The sequence below is a fragment of the Prionailurus bengalensis genome, chromosome E4 (genome assembly GCF_016509475.1).
Source record: "Prionailurus bengalensis isolate Pbe53 chromosome E4, Fcat_Pben_1.1_paternal_pri, whole genome shotgun sequence".
NCBI lineage: Eukaryota > Metazoa > Chordata > Mammalia > Carnivora > Felidae > Prionailurus > Prionailurus bengalensis.
The window spans coordinates 55687016-55692479 of NC_057360.1; positions in this window are offsets into that span (position 1 = coordinate 55687016).

The following is a 5464-nucleotide window of genomic DNA, read 5'->3' on the forward strand; positions in this document are numbered from 1 at the left end:
AAAGAAAGAGTGCTCACATGAACAGGGGAGAGGCAGAGGGACAGGGACAGAGACAATCCCAAGCAGGCTGCATGCTGTCAGTATAGAACCCAACGTGATGCAGTGCTTGATCTCACCACTGTGATATGATGACCTGAGCTGAAATCAAGAGTCAGATACTTAACCGACTGAGCCACCCAGGTACTCCAATATACTGGAACATTCTTTGTTGGCTATCTAAAATTCAGATTTGACTGGATGTCCTGTATTTCATCTAGCAACCTGTAACTATTAAATCCAAATTAGAGATCTTCTCACCTCCAGGTCCCTTATCACACTTAAATTTAATTGGGTTATTAGGTAGCACAGGGAGAAGAAATTTTTCCTTTTCTTAGGCATATTAGCTGCCACAATGGGTGCATTACCAACAGAATATAGGCAGGACAATGCAGAGATGGTCCAGGGCTGAGTTAATATATTTATAAAAAGTATGTTTTCCTTCAAATTTAACATCCCAAAACTAGTTCTGCAGTCTTACAGCATGAATTTCTAGAAGCATAGACTTGAGTTGGCTTACAAACAAATCTTTATGGCTAATCACTTTTTATTTAAATCTAACAAGTGATAAAATACAGTGACTTAGACACCTCAATTTTGACACGTCAAAATACTTATATATCGGTTGGGTCTGGCAAGATCATTTTGTGGGAAATCCCGAGTAAGCAATTATTTCCCCTTTTTCCTTTTTGATATGAGTATCATTTATTTCAGGGGAAGGAGATAGTATGTCCACATGGTGACAACAGGTTAGCAAACATCTTTGCAAACATCTGCCAATATAAACAAATGGCTTCACAAATGGACGAATGGATAAGCAGAATGTGATACATCCATACAATGGAAAACTATTCAACTTTACAAAGGAAGAAGATTCTGACATATGCTTTAACGTGAATACATCTTGAGTTATGCTAAGTGAACTGAGCAAGTCACGATAGAAAATACCGTATGATTCCATTTATAGGAGGTATGTAGAGTAGCCAAATTCATAGAAACAGGGAATAGAATGGTGGTTGCCAGGCTAGGGTGAGGAGAGATGTTTAACGGGTATGAAAATGTTCTGGAGACCTGTTGCACAACAATATGAATCTAATTATATAGTACAATTGATCTATACACTTAAAAAAGATTAAGATATGGTCTATGTATTTAAAATTAAAGTTAAATGAAAAAGAACATACCTTAGTTTCTTGATTTTGATTTTCTAACCCTATCTAAAAGCATTAGCATTACTAAGTCATTTGCGTAACAATTGTTTGGTTGGGTAAATTCCTCAGCTTATACAATTAAGTACGAAAATCAGTCTACTGGGAACTTTTCAATTCCTTCTTACTGGACTTTTACCTCATGTTTTCCTAGGTGATTGGATTTATTGTCTCAGTGTAAAAACTGCAAACATGTTGCTTTGATAATTTGGATGCAGAGAGGAGAAAAAATGTTTTCCCCTTACTTACACATAATTTTGAAGTGAAAGTTTGACAAATTATGGTAATAAGAAGTGGTGTGGATGAGAATTCCTGAAAGCATGAGGGAGAGCAAATTTGAGCATCTTAGAAGGAGCTACACAAAATCAAGCTAGCCCACATTCCTGTGTGTTCACTGACATTGCTCATATGCATTGTTCTTGCGATGCAAAGTCACAAAAGTATTTGACTTTGACTTCTAAGTGGGGAAGGGAATAGGGTAAGAAAAATCAGACTCCAAATATGACCACTGCTCAGAGCAACGATAACATGTTATTTAAAATTAATGAATACATCATTATTGTAATTTTAATAGATTCATATGCCATTTCTCCAGACATTGTCTTTCACGTGATGACAATGGTCTTCTTCCAGTAAATTGTTCTCTAGATAATGTCCATCTATTATTTTTCTCCAACAGATAATATTAGTCTTCAGAAAAAATTCAATTTTCATCCTTTTTGCAACCAAAGACAGATTGATTTTTTTGGTTAGTATCATAATTTTAAGAAGAGGTTTTCCTCTTGCAAAAATGCAATGGTCTAACAGTAGTCCGTGAGCGTCTAAATGGCTGGCAATTTTCAGAACTTGGATAAAATGCCAAGGGAATATATGTGAAATGTTTAATATAAAATGTGTCAATTCAGCTGCTGCTGTACTGTTGCTTTAGGCAAAGTAGAGAGTGACATAGAAGCCTGCAATTTGTTCAGTTTACTCATTCACTCATTCATTTATTCACTGGGCAGATATAAACCAAGCATTTAATTTGTCAGGTAGTATTACCCATTTGATTTTGATTGGTAAGCAATCAAAACATACTTTGAATGTAATGAAGTTTTTGTTTCCCTAGTAGTTTTTCTTTGATAGGAATTATCTAGATAATTGTGTAAATTTTTGTGTTAACTTTGCTAGTGAAGTGAAACAGAGAGCCCATATCCTAACACCAGAATTATACTCCAGAACATTCCAGATCACCGAGAGGGAAGAACGCAATATTGTGGGCCCTTCATGCCACAGCATCCTCTTCGCAAGAAGTGTCTTGGGCATTGCTAGTGTCTCTTATCTATCTAGCTCACCGAGACCCCTCCATGTTCTCTCTGGCCGTGGATGCAACTTGCTCCAAATCACTGGTGTGACCACATAACCAGCAGCCTGTCCATCCCTTCTTCATTTGGGCAGAGGAGATGCTTCAGCTTTTAGAATTCAGTGTTTATTCTCAGCTTGCCTACTTAAAAATTCTGGTAAACATGTTTATTATCATTCTCATATTTTTCTACCAACAATTTTTCCTGGGATGCTATTAAAATTCTGGAAGTCATGGCAAAACCCCTGGAATAGGGCCACTAGAAATAGGAGGGAAGACAAGGATATGTGCAGGGGTGGGGGAAGCTAAACCATCATTTGGCCAATAAACAAAGATGAACAGGCGCGCCTGGGTGGCTCAGTCGGTTGAGCGTCCGACTTTAGCTCAGGTCATGATCTCACAGTTCGTAGGTTCAAGCCCCACAGGGGTCTGTGCTGGCAGCTCAGAGCCTGGAGCCTGTTTCAGATTCTGTGTCTCCCTCTCTCTCTGCCCCTCCCCTGATCACGCTCTGTCTCTGTCTCAAGAATAAATAAACATTAAAAAATTTTTAAAAAACACCAAAGATGAACAAGGGGATGCCAACTGATCTGCCATGTTGGACAAAGGAAAGAAACAACTGACCGTATTCCAGAAACAGGAAATAATGTGGGTAAAGAAAATGTTTCCCGTTTTGTTCCATCACTAATAAAATCTCATCACATGAGTTTTAATCAGTCTGTAACTTTATCCACGTAACGCTACAACCTTTGTTCTGTCTCTTTCTTCTGCATGGTCGTTTGCCTGGAAAGACTTTACAGTTCCACTGGGAGAGAAGGGGAGAAAAAGATCTGGGTACTCTTTAAGCTCTTAAAGAGCATTTATTTTATTTTTCCTTTCCTACAGACCTCAGCCAATTGCTGTTCCTCCCTTTTGAAAGAAACCTCGGCTGTACCTGCTCTTTAATCTCCTGTGTGGAAAAATGTCTACCGGCTCGAAGCCCTAGGAGTCTTAATTTGCAAGGATTTTAGTTGTAAGCCATTCAAGGCATGAGCTAAAGTTTCAGGCAAAGGTAACTTTAGTAGTTGAACCTGATTTCTAGTCCTGCCTCCACCCTCCAGGGCTATGCGGGTAGCTTTCTGTGAGTGGGTAAGCTCCTTAGCTAGATGTAAACTTATGTTCCCTGGTATCTGATAAAGGTTGCTGGAGACTGACACATTAAAAAAAAAAAAAAAAGAAAAAAAAAAAAAGAAAAGAAAAGGGAGAAAGAAAAGAAGAAACTGAATCCAAAGGCTTACAAAGGGATTAGAAAAGTACACTCCAGATGGAAAATTTTATGGGAGCTGGAGAAAATGTATAAGTGAAATATCAGTATCATAAAATAACAGGAAATAGTGTAATCTACCTGATGGAGAAAATTGTCACTTTAAAAAAACTATCCTAATTTCCTTCAAAATTGTTCTTGTTTTTGAGCCAATAAACTTCAGCTAAGCTGACCACGGGCCTTTCTTCTGCCAAATTCATATTTGCCAACAGAACCCCTGTGTGTTTACAATTGAAACTTTTCCATTCTATTTTTTTTTTCTAATTAAAATAAAGCCACCCAGGGGCAGACAGAAATCATGCAATAAGGGAAGAAAATTGCTAATGATCTGGGTGAATTATGATCCAGAAGTTTAGAGAAAAATCAGAGTGAGTGTTAGAGCAATGGACTCAAAGCAAATTTGGGGTCAACCAGAAGAAATATATGAGGGGGAAATCCTGTGTTTTCCTTTTATAAGTAAAAATAATAATATAATTTGTCATAAGTATGTGCATGGTGGAAGATAAATCAGCAGATGAATGACTAAGGTAATTATTCTGGGGAAACATGATATTGATGTAATTTTTGCCTTGGTTCTCCCCAACCCCAAACCTCTAACATGGATCACATGACTTAGTACGCTCTTACTGAGCATATGAAGAAAACTTTGTTCTGTTGTTTAGACAGAGCATTATCGGGATTCATTTCCCGTTATCTATACATATTATTTTGATTGAGATAATTATGGCATTTCCAAAGGTAATAGTTTGAAATGGTTTCATAACATGCACGCACACACACACACGCACACACACACACACACACACACACACTACTTATTCAACAACATGGAGGTTGGCCAGGTATTGAGAACTCAAAGATCTAAGTGCAAGTGTAAGTATGCTTCTGGGGAGAAAGGGATCAAGGTCACAAGAGATGGGCAGCTAAAACATTATGGCAATTCAAAGGATAGAAATACTTTAGCGATGGAGTGGGGTTCAGGACAGTCTTCTTAGAACGGTAGCATTTGCAATGAACTTTTAGGGTTTGTTTGGATTTAGACACGATCCTGACTGGGGTTGCATGAATCTTAAATAGGACTTTGCACATTTATTTGTTAATTGACTCACTTGACAAATGTTTATTGCGCTGCACAGGCTCTAGGTTCTGAGGATAAAACAGTGAACCAAACAATCAAATATCCCTCATGGAGCTGCTCTTCTAGCAGGGTGGTGGCTGTATGTGAATATTTTATTTTCTTTGGAAGTTTGTTGCCTTTGAACTATGGGTATTTGCTGCAAGTTTAGAACACTGACTTGTCTAACTAATCAGTTTGTGCTTCTTAGAAGATTTCAGACAGGTGTCAGGAAAGATACTGAGATAAAGGTTAAGTGTGCAAACACAAGTTTGTAACTTGCAACACAAGTTACAGAAGTGGTTTGCCTTTCCTGAGGGAATACTTTGAAAAGTCATACAAATTATGCACAGTTTGGCAAGAAGTGGGGAAGAAAGGCAGAGAAGTGGTTCAGAGAACTTTGCTACTACCAGAGATAAAGGGTGAGAAGAAAACCAATAGGAAAGAAGTGGCCCACGTCGTTT